Genomic DNA, 14,970 nt, shown 5'->3' with positions numbered 1-14,970 from the left:
TTTCAATTAATCAATCACTCAGCAGCTTTGTAGAGCGCTTCTTGTCATCCATAAGGGTATCTAGGCACCAGCAAGGTCCAGTTGATTAGTTGAATAGCTAGGTCTTCAGGGACTTTCTGAACTCTGGAAGAGATGGGGAGGTCTGTATGAAAGGGTATCTCGTTCCAAGCCTTCGCTGCTAGGTAAGAGAAGCGGGTGAGGGTTAGCGAAAGGGACCCGGATCAGAGGTGTCTGGTGGGCTGATGGAACTTCAGGTGGTGGTTCAAGTAGGTGGGTCTGCAGTTGTATAAGGCCTTGTATGCATGAATCAGGAGCTTGAACTGGCATCTTTTCTCTACAGGTAGCCAGAAAAGTTTCCTGAGGTGGGGGGTGATGTGGGTTCTTCTAAGGAGATCCAGGACAAGTCTACCCGTGACGGTCTGTAGTTGTCGGAGGGGAGTTGTGATCCCTGCATAGAGCACGCTGCCGTAGTCCAGTCGGCTGGAGAGGAGGGCCTGAGTGATGGTGTGTCTTGAGCTTGGAGGTATCCTTTTGAATATCCTATGAAGCACTAGGAGAATGAAGAAGCAGGAGGAGCAGACCGAGTTGACCTGAGTCATTATGGTTAGCTTGTTGTCCAGAATGATGCAGAGGTTGTGCGCTTGGTCAATGGGGGTAGGAGTATGTTTGAGTTCTGAGGACCACCAGGATCCGTTCCATGTGGAGCTTTTGTTTCTGAAAATCACTACCTCTGTCTTATCCGTGTTGAGCTTCATGCAGTTGTGCTTCATCTAGTTGACAACGTCTGTCCTGCAGTTGTGGATGTTGGTCTGGGTGTTGGTGGTGTTTTCAAAGAGGGAGAGGATGAGTTGAGTGTCGGTATAGGATATGATGTTGAGAACATGGGTTTTGGTGTGCACGAGGGGTCATAAGTGTTGAAGAGAGTGGGGCTGAGCAAGGATCCTTGGGGTATGCCACAGATGATTTCCTTGGGTTCAGAGGTGAGGGAGGGAAGGCGCACTTTTTGAGTTCTTCCAGTGATGAAAGAGGCAATCCATCTGAGAGCGGCTCCTTGGATGCCTATGTTGTGCAGCCTTGTGATGAGTGTGTGGTGGGAGACTGTATGGAAGGCTACAGAGAGGTCTTGGAGAATCAGAGCTGCAGCCTCTCCTTGGTCTAGCTGGGCTCAGATGTCATTGGTAGCCGTGATGAGGCCTGTCTTGGTGCTCTGGCTGATGCGGAATCCAGATTGGGGGAGTGGAGTAGGACGTCCCTGGGTCCAGATGTAAGGGGAGTTGTTGGTAGATGGCCTTACCTAGAGAGTGAGAGAGTGAGTGAGTGAGTGTGTTCCATTAAAACCATAAACAAGATCATACAATTCATAGAGTTTAATAAAGCATACAAGAGAAATTTAAAAGAAATTGGCTGGGAGCAGGGACATCGGTCAATAGTAGGGAGTTCTCTGGCGTCTGCCGATGGTAGTGGGTTGTTGACTTCTGCGTGTTTCCAGTCCTCAGAGAAGGTGGCCATGGCAATTGAGGTGTTGAACAAGGTTGTGAGTATGTGGCTGATTCTGGCTTTGCCTAGGTTGAAGATGTGGTGACGGCATGAGTTGGTAAGGCCCCTGAGTTGACAGAGTTCATGAAGGAGGCGGTGGCCTGTGGGGCGATCGAACTCCATTCGGTTAGTCAGATGTCTGTGGTGGTAGCAGGGTCATTGTGTTGCTTGAGGAAGACTGCTGCCTTGGGCTGGGTTTTGAAGTTTCTGTAGATGTTGGCGATCTTGTCATGTTAGTAGTTTGCAAGGTTGTCACACAGTTCTTGTGAGGGAGTAATGTTGTTTGTTGTAGCTAATGGGTTGGAGAATTCTATGACTATGATGAAAAGTTCTTTGCTGTTATTGGAGCTTGATTCGATGCATGAGGCTAGTGGCCTTTCATCAATTCTCTTAACTATCTGTGTTAGAGGGCTGTCTTGAAGGTGGTCTTGTTGGTGTGTCCTCGCTAGTACACCATCTATTTTCCAGTTGTTTACAGTGTTGTTTAGCAGTTCCGAGGTCTTCAGTGTACCAGCTAGTCTGCTTGGTGGACCTTCTGTTGGTGTTGTTGCCAATGGGAGCGACGCTGTCGGAGCAGCTGGTGATCCAACTGTTGAAGTTTCTGACGTTCTGGTCTAGGTTATTGGTGGAGATGGGGTGGGTGGTGTTGAGGGGGTTGATCCATGTGTTCTTTGAGACTATTCTCCAGCTGCAGTGAAAAGAGTTAGGAAGACTGTGGGTGGACGTTGGTGATGATGACAATGGAGTGGTCAGTCTAGGTTAGTTCTGAGGTGTAGCTGTACTAGGGTGACCAGAATTTTAAAGCCAAAAAACGGGACATTTCACAAAAATAGAAGGACTACAATTTTACTTCAAGCGATGAGAGCGCTCCTCAGCAGAGAATTACAGAACAGGCAGTAAGAACACACATAAAATGCAATTTTTAAGCCCAGTAGCTTGCCTGTTAATTAAATTGCTTTCTCAAAACAACTGCTAACTATCCCTGCTTTGTAAAACATAAAAAACACCTCCCACCGTTTTCAGTAGACCCTCTGTAAAAACGGGGACAGGAGCTAAATTTCTTGAAATTTGCTGGGACAGCTGGTTAAAAACAGGGACCGTCCTGGCAAAACGAGGACGCCTGGTCACCCCTAAGCTGTACCCGATGCGGTCACTTGAGGTGAAGATGTGGTCTAGATTGCAGTGTGTGTGGGGTCGTGGAAGAGTTGGGTGAGTCCGATGTTTATGCTGTCAAGGTGCTTAGTAGTGTTAATGTCATTGTATTCATCAGGATGGAAGATGAGTTCGCCGGGGAAAATGTAGTTGTTGGAGTTTATGGTCATGGGGGGGGGGGGGGGGGGGGGGGGGGTGGGTGGGGGGGGGGGGCAATGAAGTCAGTGATTAAGCTGAAGAAGGCTGTGCGTGGTTCTGGAGGACGGTAGGTTTGCTGTCTGTTTGGAGTTGGACATTAAAGTGTTCCATAGCTGGGGTGATATCATTTGTGGAGGTGCATTGGATGGATTCCTTGTGTATGATGGTGTTTCCTCTGCTAGGCTTGTTGATGCTGTCGTGGTGAGTCATCTTGTATCCTTCAGCTACTGCAGTGACGATGTTGAACGCGTAAGTGTGGTTGAGCCAGATCTCAGTGAGGAAGAGGGTGTGAGGGCGGAGCTGAGATCCCAAATCTCAGTGGTGTGTTTGCATAGTGAGCGTGTGTTGAAAAAGTGAATGCAAGGTGGCGTTTTCTTTCAGTTAGTGTCTGTGGGGGGTGCTGGTTGTGAGCTGGTGTGTGCTGTGGCAGGTGAAGTGGAAGTGGGTGCAGGTGAAAGGTCCTACTGAGGAGCATGGGTCAGCACAGTGGCAGTGTTTGTTGTGGCGTCCGGGTTGCAGAGCTTGGCAATGGTGTATTTGCGGGGAAGGGACGTAAGAGCCACGGGTTGCAGTGCTGGGCGCAGTCCAGGAACGGACGGGAGCTGACTGTCTTGCCTTAAGCACACTCGCTGTGTGGTCGCGCTGCAGCCTACATTAAGTAGGTCCTGGGGTGAGCACGGCTTCTGTTGGCGGGAAGAACGGGGAGAGTAAAAATCCGGGAAGTAGCGTTGTCACTGGGTCAGACTGGTACAAGCAGGAACTTGAGGCCACAGGCAAATGGCATATTAGGAGCCCAGGTGCAAAACTGTAGAGTGAGTTCAATACTTTCAATCTTTGTAAACGGACCGTTTCATTATTGAAATACTTTTCACTAAGGAAACTGAACACAATTTATAAAGAAAAATGAATTGTCAGAACGTAAAGTAAAGCACTTGCCATGGCCTAGTTTACTTTCCAAAGGACTTAGAACTTTAGCATGCTCCAGCCATCTGATCCTATGCAGCAGTCCAGGGAGAGGCTAAGTGGTGCTTAGCACACCTTCTGTCTCAAACACCAGATGAATGAGCAGCAGAATTATAAAAGTTGTACGTTCAAATGGTGGTAAAGATACTATGATCCAGGGGAGGAACAAACAAGAAATTGAAGTAAATTCACTGAATTAGAAGCAAGCAAATGAGTGAGAAGAAAGTCATCTAATGGTAAGAAATGAGCAGGTTCCAAGCTTACTGCCACATCAACAGGTCTTTCAACAACAAACAGCTAAAAGACTGGTAGGCAGGACTTAATAATGTTAGAACACTTCTCAAACTTGCTTTAGAGAGGCTGATGCATTCTTTTTTATTTTATTTAGAAGTTATTGAGAGCCTCCTTTGGAGTATCGCACGCCTTTGGAGCATCTCCTCAATACAACTATCAAAGTAAAAAATCTCAGCTATGTTAGATCTTAATATTTGCTTTATTCCCCATGTTAAACATATCAGAAATAAACACCTTCAGTTTATAAAACATTGGAAACCGTACAGTCTTCTTCCACTTGAAAAAAGAAATGCACATTTTGTGGTCACCATCAAATCAAGGGTTCACTGCTAAAAACGCCTTCCTTATAGGCATCAGTGTAGTTCTGAGGTTCTCTTGACATTTACAACACAACATACATTCGGTCTTGTGGTTTAGCATGTAACCTACCTCTCCCCCACAGATCTTCAAAGCACTACAATGCATAATCCACTGTGCACCACTCCTGATTATTTCATCCTGTGTTGTTCATGGGCCAGACGACAGTGTTCCTGGTATTAGTAACCAAAATAGGCTCTCTTTTTAAGATACCAAGGCTGCACTCCAGAAAAACTAAGTACTGAAGATCGAGACGGACCACCCAACAAAGGACAATGGCATACAGCAACTTACAGACCGCTTTCAGAATGACAGAATTGGCTCCTAGTAAGACAAAAGTACCAAAAACATTTTGACTGCGGTCTATAAGGAACATTCCTTTTCTGACAGCGTAAGAAAAACTGACATGTCTTATCAAAGAGGAGCGGCCTGGCCTCCCCTTCATGAAGTTCCTGGGAGTACTCCTGACCGACCAGTCACTTTTCTTCCACTGTGTGGGAAGGGATCAAGGGTACTGAAGATCTAGTCTTCATTCCTTTTGGAAGAAGACAATGCTGTAAAGAATAAATAATAAAAATCCCTAATATTTCCACAGGGCTAATGTCGGATTAGAAAATGTGTGCATATACTATTCCCAAATATCTGAAATCAGCAAAAAATAAACCCACCCCATTTCACAACATTCTTCTATAAATGACCAATGAGTTAACCATTCTCAAACAAGGTTATGTTTCCACCATGTTCTATGGAAAAACTTTTATACTAGACTCGAGTATTCATTTATAAAGCACAAACGTAAAATAATTGTATTTTTTGAGTGCTTAGCCACCAATCAACATGTAGAGAACAGGGGCTGTTAGCCATGAGTCTTACGGGAAGTGAAAAACAAATGTTTTAGCAGTTCCTGAACTGATATGATTAGAGGTGGTTCACAGGGACAGAGGGAGAGTGTTCGACACAGTGTGGACAAGCACAAAGAAGAAGCGAATGCCCCAACGCTCTGACAAGATAAGGGCGAAGTACATCTAGAATCAGTCGACACAAACTGCAGTGAATAATGCACATAACCTTGAAGGAGTGCCTTGCTGGAACAGGGAGCCATTGTGGGATTCGGGGTAGCAGTAATGCTGGATTCAAACTTCAGTCCATAAATACCAGCCGAAAAACCTTGTTTGGTATGACCCGAATTACAAGCAGAGGATCAACTATGACCTGCAATTCACAGATTCCATTCTGTCCATGGGTGATCCCTAGAAAATAACCATCTCCAATGGTTGTAAGATGATCTATGGCAACCGGAAGTAAATGGGAAAGGTATTGAAAACCTTCGTTATGTACATTTGAAGGCTTGCAGGCTGTGGAGTAACCGGTCTACCCGAACGAGCACACCAAGTGACATTCAAGAAAAAAAATCAATTTTAAACATATCTATTTTCACGATTGTTATGGCCTTTAAAGTTGCCTTTAAAGTTGCCCAGTCGATAAACATCAACAATCTCAGTGTTTGCGTGGAAACACTGAGGTGAACAAATGGATATTGCCTTAAATAAAAAAAAAAAACAGGACTACCAATGGCTACACACATTCGTCGGCTTTGGGCGAAAACCCTTGAGAAAGGACAACCGATTGGTTGATCGCAGAAAACGAACATTTATTACTAGTCATAAAATGAGTGTGGTTAGCCTGTTTTTTTTTGTCGCCACAGTTTGGGTGAACTATTTTTAGCTTCGATTCAGTTCTGTTACTCCTGCACGGTGTCAAGTTCCTCACAAAACTCTGATCGCAAAATGTTTCTTCACAGAGAAGCAATGCTGCCTTGTAAATGTATTATTCTAAGCCAATGACTGGAATTATTCTACAGTGGGTGTTTCGACGTTAAAATGTCCAGAATCCAGCTGCTGCTACTGCTTGCATCTGGAGTCTAGGAAGAAGTAATTTGATATCTGGCTCATAGGACTGAACGAGATCACTTCTTCAAGCTACATTTCACATCAGATGAAAAATTGCAAGGGCTATTTAGAGTGAACTTGCCAAATACCGGCAGACGTCACCCAGCTACACCCAAGTATAGCTTTGCACACATGGAGACCATTAATGGAAACGCAGAAAGGTCCACGCCAAATCCACTCCTTCTCGCAGAACCTTGCGAGCAGCAGGCTCCTGAATGTTGCAAATCCCAAACCAATTAGGGATCAACCAGTAGTAGCTTGTAATCAACTGGGAATTCCAGCCTAGAACTGACATCTGCTTAGCAAGTACCTGCAGTTGGACGCAAAACCCACACCACCTTTCACCCATTGCAATCTCTAGAGACTCTACTCTTGGTCAAACTCAGTCATTGTTATATACTCTGTTCAGTATTCTCTCTAAACACATCATTACTCCATAGGTTCAACCCACAATTCCACATCAGGGCCAGATTTGTACATATATTGTCTGCTAAAGCACTTAGAAACAGATTCCAACACGTAATAGTGCTTTGTATATTTATAGCATTTGTTTAATGCAACATGAACGAAGAAGCGGGTACTCGAAAACAGTAGATAAGAACCACCCCAATCTATGTGGCCTGCACATGTCTCAGCCTGCAAAATTCCTTGCCTACGTTCATACCATAGACTCTGCTTAGTCTCCAGCCCTACCTTTGCTCATTTTTAGGTCGAGCCTGGGCAGGGCATGCGAGGCATGCTGTATTCAAGTATGAAGTTGAAGCTCCGCCCACTCTCCGCCCTCTTTATTGAGTTTCTCCTACTGCATGCACAACATGCTTTCCTGCAACATTCAGAATGCCATGCACACTTTCACTTTCCAAGCAGCTCAGGACAATGCGGCCGCTTCTTTAAAATAAAATAGGTCTCGCATTCACAAGAGTTTTTGCTACTGGTATTGTAGATGACAATGCCTTTTATTTATGCTTTAATTATCAAAACAGATAAATAAAAGGCTAATTGTCATTTACAATGCAATTAGCCTAAACTTTCACAAATGCCAGACCTATTGCATTGCAAAGGCAGTGAAACTAGTGAAGAAGAAAAAATCTGATATTTTGAATTTTTAAGTGTCTCTTGGTAGAGCTATTAACAAAGTGCATGTATAACACAACTTCTTATACACTTTCGAAAGCATCCACACTGTAACAGAAAAAAGTTTGTGCTTGGCGCTATGAATGTTAAGTTTTGCAGATATGTACAGCGCTCGATCACTTGGAAGGTTATGCAGAAGTTGAGCAGGCGTGAGGCTAGCCAAACGTAGGGCCCAGATTTGGCCAGTACTAGCTTTTCACCAGCTGTCCCACAGATTTGGACAAACTTAACTTGTGTCCTTGTAATTTTTGGTGTTTTTTTTTTTTTTTAGAGGATCGACTGAAAACAGACTGTGGCAGGTTTTTATGTGCTTAAAGGCAGGACAACTTAGCAACTGTTCTCAGAACAATTTAATTAACGCACATGAGGCTAGATTTAAAAGTTGCTTTTAATTTAGTTCCTTAGCGCCTCATTGTCTGTGCTTCTAAGTTGATGCGTGCAGCCATTTCAGTTATTTTGTGCTTGTCGGCTGATGTAGAAGTGTAGTACTTCTATGTTTGCTATAGGTCTTAGTTTTCAAAATCTGATCACCCGAGCCTAGCAGCACTACTCGAAAAGCCGAGTGTAGCAGCAGGTCGGGTCACGCTGTAGGAGTGATGTAGGAGACGGCTCAACAGCCAGATCTGGTTTTCCCGTATATGTGTGGGATGTGCGCAAGTAGGAGTGCGGATGAGCAGAGGTGTCTGCAAGATTTGTCGAAGCAGATTCAATTGTTGAGGTATGCTGAGCCAGTATGATGATGTGCCTTGAGTGCATTTATGAGGAGTTTGAATTGTGCTTGTTTGTGTATGGGGAGTCAGTAGAGCTCCTTCAAGTGTGTTGTGATGTTACGTGATGTGAGTGCATTAGGTGAAGTTGAGAGTGATTCTGGCCGCTGAGTTCTGAATAGTCTGCAGCCTTCAGGTGAGTTTTTTGTTGATCCCGGCATAGAGAGTGTTTCCGTAGTCCAGTTTTCCAGGTGCCGATTGAGAGCCATTTGAAAATCTTCCTCAGCACCTTCAGAGTTCTGAAGCATGACTGGGTGACTGCATTGACTTGGGTGGTCATGAAATGTCAAATTCCAACCATAAGGAACCACGGGATGGATAATGAATAGGGCTCCCAGTTTTCCGTTTTTACTGACTTTTACAGATAAATACAGACAGAAAACTATTTTTTTCCTGTCTGAATTTATTTTTAAATACAGAAACATTTGAAAAATCTGTCTTCTTTGGATGTTTTTTTCTATTGTCAATCATGAGTGCCAGGTCAGTAGGTGTACAGATTGAGTGGTAGGGGAGATGAAAAAAGACAATACATTTCCTAATTAGACTTAATTAAGTGCAGATCTACAGTTATTTATGCTATTCTGCAATACTAGTGTTTTCAGATAACGCTATTGCACTATATACTGCTGAAACCTTTTGAACATTCAAATGTGAATGTACATTTATCAGTCAAATAAATGTGGAAAAATACCCATGGCAGCTTCATTTATACAGAAAATACAAAATAGAAATGGATAAATACAGAAAAAATTATCAAAAAATAAATATGGATAAATACAGACGGAAATGTAGAAAAAATAAATACCATAAAAACGGGAGCCCTAATAATGAATGAACATGATACTACAGCACTTTCGAGTAACTACATAAAGATCTGAAAGATCGTCCTGAGCTTGTATTTATCAGAAATCTAAAAAAAAATACAAGCATCTGATCCAATTATGGCAGTTTTCAAACATCTGTGTTATTCATGGATAGTGATGGAAGATAAAGCTTAGCCTTCTATTGTGGCCGTTCTTCCACCTACTTCAATACCACACACACTGCACACTATTCAACTCAGAAATTTAGAGTCAAGAAAAAAAGTGTGGTTATCATTTCTTCAGACTTTATAAATATATAATTTAATTTTTACAATCTTTATTATCTCAAAGCAATATAAAAGTGAAGAACACAAAACAAAAGATGGACGTCTTCTCTGGCATTGGCTTTTAGCTAAAAATACACTCCCTAAAGTAAACCCATGTAATTAACATTTCCCACAGAGTACATTGGTAAGCGTGAACTCGAGACAATTACAACTCAGAGTAATCTTCAGGTCACACACACAAAAACAGAGTAGCATGTAAACATTACAAAATATAAAACTAAAAAATATTTAGTCTCAAAACATGTATAAGCACAATTGTCTCCCTACATAAAGTTGACATACGCACAAACACACTATAAACCATCTGTAAAAAATATGCCAGGGCAAGTGTTAGAACAAAACAAACACCAGCTTTGACAAATAGATGGGAGAGGAGTTTAGCTGGATTTTGAAATTTTGACAGGTCAACATTTTTACAAAGATGTCTGGGATGCGTGGATATATTTGGGCGGTACACGTTCTTCAGTCTATATTTTTGCAGCACACGCATTCTTCAGTCTCTTTTCACATGGACCGAAGTAAGCAAGGGGGCAATTGCAAACAGGGTTTCTTCTATTGCCACTGTCACATGTCATACAGGCACCGTTCTACAGAGTTTCTTAACACAGAAACTTCGTCTTCAAACTCTATTTGTTTTGCAGAACAAAATCCTCCAAACATAGTTCTAAAGAAATGTATCCCCAGTGTTGCAACCAATTTCAGAAGCTGTGTGGAAAAAAAGTAGTTTGCAAAAAAATGTGGTTAGTCCAATGGCTCTGGAGGATCATTTTCATCACTCATTCATTTTCATTACAGGGGATGCACGCCAACTCGGGCACAACATTTGATTTGGCCCCCAGTGAATCACTACAGGAAGCCAGGACCCCCAACTAAGCAATTTGTGCGAACTGAACCTCAAAATAATTACAGAAAAATACAGAAGCAAATTTTCATCCAACAAGTAACAAATTATGAAATATTGTATTCATTCACAAAAAAATATGCAGAAATTGAAACTTTAATGGGATGGTTGGAGCTTTTCTAATTTGTATTTTGAAAAGACGAAGCATTATGCTGGACACTAGCATATCACTGTCTTTTTTGTTCTTCAAGCATGCTCTATAGGCACCTATCAGTGCTTCAACTGATGCCCACAATTGTCCCAATTAAATTCGGTTTACTGTACATGCATGCACTGTTCCCACGTATCAAAATATGAATACCAACGTCAGAGTCCAATTTCCAGTTCCTTCACAATTACAGAGCATTTGAAAATATTCAGTCTTCAATGTACTATATTAATCTACTATGATATTTTCTAAATGTTCGAGGGCCTCCTGGGTAGGTGCCGTGGACCCCAAGGAGTCTGCGGACGCCAGATTAAGAACCACTGTTCAAGATAAATATAACAATGACCAACACGTCACCTTTTAATAAATTCCTCACTGCTTGTGCACTGTCAGAGTTGAGGTGATGGTGACACAACTGTGGAGGACAGGTATAGGGCAGGGAGGACTGGCGGAGGGTAGGGAGGGACTGCGCTGGACAGTAAGGGGTGCAAGGCAGAGAGGACCAGTACAGAGCAGAGAGGACCAGTACAGAGCCGAGAGGACCAGTACAGAGCCGAGAGGACCAGTACAGAGCCGAGAGGACCAGTAGAGGACCAGTAGAGGGCCGAGAGGACCAGTAGAGGGCCGAGAGGACCAGTAGAGGGCCGAGAGGACCAGTAGAGGGCCGAGAGGACCAGTAGAGGGCCGAGAGGACCAGTAGAGGGCCGAGAGGACCAGTAGAGGGCCGAGAGGACCAGTAGAGGGCCGAGAGGACCAGTAGAGGGCCGAGAGGACCAGTAGAGGGCCGAGAGGACCAGTAGAGGGCCGACAGGATGGTGATACATCAGGGGCAAGAAAAGTGGACAGGGACAAAGAAGAGAAAAGAGTATAACCACCCCCTTTTGTACCGCTTTTGGCCGACATAAGTGTGGCAGGGTATGCTCATACGTGAGTCCCTTGCTCACTTTGCCACTGGATTCAAGCAAGCCGGGCTGAAGACGGCTGGAATGCCAGAAACCGGTCCTCAGAAGCTTGTTTCCGGTCCAGGGAAGGCATGGCTTGGCAGTTCGGGCTGGACTGTTCCCATGAGGCACAGGGTCAGACTGATTTGCATATAGCCATGTCTGAACTGGGGTGGCAGAGTGGGCTAAAGAACGGTGATGGATTAAACCCAGATCTTTTGACTGGGTGTGAGTGTTTGATTGATTCAGATGCTCCGTCCATCACCACCCCCTTTTGTACCGGTGATACATCAGGGGCAAGAAAAGTGGACAGGGACAAAGAAGAGAAAAGAGTATAAGGACATCAGAGAGAAAAGCACAGGGAGAGAAGAGAAAAGATTACAGGGAGAGAGCAGAGAGGATAGCAACAGAGTAAGGGGGACAGAGTAAGGAGGACAGCGCAGAGAGGATAGCAACAGAGTAAGCAGGACAGGGGGACTACTCTGCTATTATTAGAAACAATGATGAGGATACTACTGACCATTAAAATAACCTCACTCTAAACACTTAAATTAAAAGGAGTACGACTGCAGAACTCCATGGAACTCATTTAATTGAACAAGAATTCATGACCCAGCCGTGACTTTTGTGGAAGCCATCACCCACAGATTAATATATAGTTGGCACTCAACCCACTGCAGCAACTTAAACCGTTCTCCTAACACCATTCCTTAGAGACAAAAAACAGCATTTCAGTATGTGGCTGGTCCTGCTTGTGTGGCGTGCCAAAGCAATCCATGCTTGGGCTGCCAGAGCCAGCCAGCTCCATACATGGCAGCCTGAGCAGAGAAAGGTCAAGTCAGGATGGAAATATTGCCTATGGTCTTAAGGACCGTGCTATTTATAACAATGGGGAGTCGCTCTAAGTCCTTGGGTGAACATGCCTCACCGATTCACCTAATGCCAGGATACGATAAACAGTCATGCAGTAATCCTATAAAATAGCTCAGTTGGCTACAGTGCCTGCTTCAGAGATCTGAGTGTGACCCATGGTTTCTAAGGGGAGTCAGCAGTAAAAGGTTTTTAGCAGGTGACATGCAGAGGAGTGCACAGATTCAGGGTTGGGCTTGTGTGGCTGCTTATTTCTAGGAATGGAGAAATGTACAAAAATCGAAGAAAATACATTGCACAAAAGCCCAATTAGATTATTATTTAGATTATCATTAAAATCCCCCCAAATCCTTTGGTAGCGCTACAGCTTTATGATAAACAATCCATGAACGAAAACCTTGTTTTGCTATTCAACACGCCCACAAAAGAGGCAGAACAAACAGATCTCTTCCCAGCAATCTCCACGTCTATACGCAAATCTTCTCTCAGGGCTTGGAGAACACCTGCGCACAATCTGCACCTGGCAGAAGTTACCTGGAAAGTTTGAAACAGGAAGAGGCCCAGGTGTCCCGACACAGAGCACTAACCAGGGATTTTAAATCATCAGAAAGGCCTTGAGCTGCAGCTGCGCTCCTCTTTCCAAACCAAACCCTTACCGGGAGAGTTCAGACAATCAAACAGTTCATGAAGGACCTCAAGACCTGGCTCTTTGAATGACCCCAGAACTTAGACGGATCTGCTCCCCACCTCCCCCACCCCCCATGGCCAGAGACCCTCACGGGTGAGTAGTTGCGCTTAACCAACCCTTGATTGATTGACTGAACTGCTTGCAAACTTATGTCAGCGTAGCCTAGCGGCAAAGAGGCAGGGCAATAAGATTTATTTATTTATTTATTTATTTTATAGCATTTATAAGGCGCACAGCTACTCACAAAGGGTTTCCCGGCGCCGAGTTAGCAAAACACAGGACACAACAACAATTTAAAGGGAGAAGCCTCGATATTTCTGAGACCTACCCACATACAGTTGTTATGTATGGGGCAACAGTGAGAAAATGCTTGGACGCGGACATTGGACAACTTGTAGGATAGGAAGAGTTTTTAAATGTAATGCTGAGCTGTGGCATTCAAGGCCTTGTGTCCATGCAAAGGGTTTGGAATTAAATCCTTGACTGACAGCCAACAGAGGGATTTTAAAGCTGGACTGGAGTGCATAAGAGGTCAGAGGGCCTGGTTTTGGGCTTTTTAAGTTTTCTTGTGGTTCAGTGGGAAGGTCCTCTTCTTAGTCCACTGCAGTAGTCACAGCGAGAGAGACAGGATAAGGGCTGTTGGGTCTTCAGTGTGTTGGAGAAGGAGTTATCAAGATAATGAAAAATATATTTGGAAGCAAGCAGTTAAACGTTGATGATGACCCCGTGATGTCTAACCCACTTTTATGTGATTGAAGAAGAGCGGAGTGATTTAGGCCCTATCACAGGCATAGGCTTGGAAACTTCAATACCAATATATGAGAACATGAGGTTTCTTTGCTGTCCAAAGTCAGTGGGGATGCGAATTAAAGTAACAACTAGAAAGGGTCTACATAAGGACTATATTAGGATTTGCTTACTTAAGCTCCGCTGCCTGTTGGGTCGCAACACTGACAATAACGCTAGGTCAGTCCTAATTATCAAACAAAATATCCAAATATATATTTCTCCCAGAAATACTAAAGGAGATAGTTTACCTTATGACCAAGATATGCCAGTAAATGCATTCTTCACTACAAGAAAGCATCCAACGCAGAAAACAGACAGTTACTTATGCAGTGACGCTCCTTACAAGCCTGTCACTACAGAACCACGTCATACCCATTGCTGCCTGCGTTTCCGTCGATATGGAGTTCACTTTTATTGTAAACCTATATTTACCTTTCACCTTATTTAAGCTAGTTCAATTTTCCCAAATTTCCATGTGCAATAAACTAAAGACCAGATTGGTCTCAACTGAAGTACTCTTTGATTATGCCCTGTAATTTCCTCACCCTGATGATGACCCATTAAATCATTCCCAGTTGAAACGCAGTCAACTCAAGTGACAATTAGACTGAACGAATCACAATCTGATTGTATCAGATTTTTAGGTACAATGGACTAATCATTTACCAACACTTATGTTTCTAATCACTTTAATGTCATGATTTGTATAAAACACACCTTCATGGAATTTCATTTGCAATTTGTGAGCATTTTAGTGATAAGCACTTTTGTCTTTACTATAGGACAACTAAAAAATATTGAATCTTTATTATGAAATCAAAATGTTTGGGTTTTTTGGCCTATACATCATCTTTGCGTGGGCCATTAATTGCTACATCAATATACTTCCTCTCAGCTTTTTTTTAATCAAATGCTGCTCCGTGCTACACTTTCTAATCTTTGCAGAGTCAACTCAGCTTCTCATCCTTCAGACGGCATTGTATAACATTAAATGGGCATTTACAAACATTTGCTATCAACCACGAATAAAAACAGAAAAGCTTTTGTATGATTTGCTGTTTAAAAACCAAGATCTTTTAACATTGGAAAATATACTTGGACGAGAAAATGACAGAACTTCACAGGCACAAACG

General features: G+C 43.3%; 1 protein-coding gene across 1 annotated transcript in view; it reads right to left on the bottom strand.

Annotated features, from left to right (window-relative positions):
- Nucleotides 1-14,970, bottom strand: part of DIP2B (DIP2 acetate--CoA ligase B (putative)) — a 792,630-nt gene that overhangs the window by 705,409 nt on the left and 72,251 nt on the right. The gene's annotated exons all lie outside the window — the stretch shown is intronic.

Source organism: Lissotriton vulgaris, chromosome 1_1 (genome assembly GCF_964263255.1).
Source record: "Lissotriton vulgaris chromosome 1_1, aLisVul1.2, whole genome shotgun sequence".
Classification (NCBI taxonomy): Eukaryota; Metazoa; Chordata; class Amphibia; order Caudata; family Salamandridae; genus Lissotriton; species Lissotriton vulgaris.
Note: the sequence above shows the minus strand (reverse complement) of the source record. Positions and strands in the feature narration are given on the sequence as shown.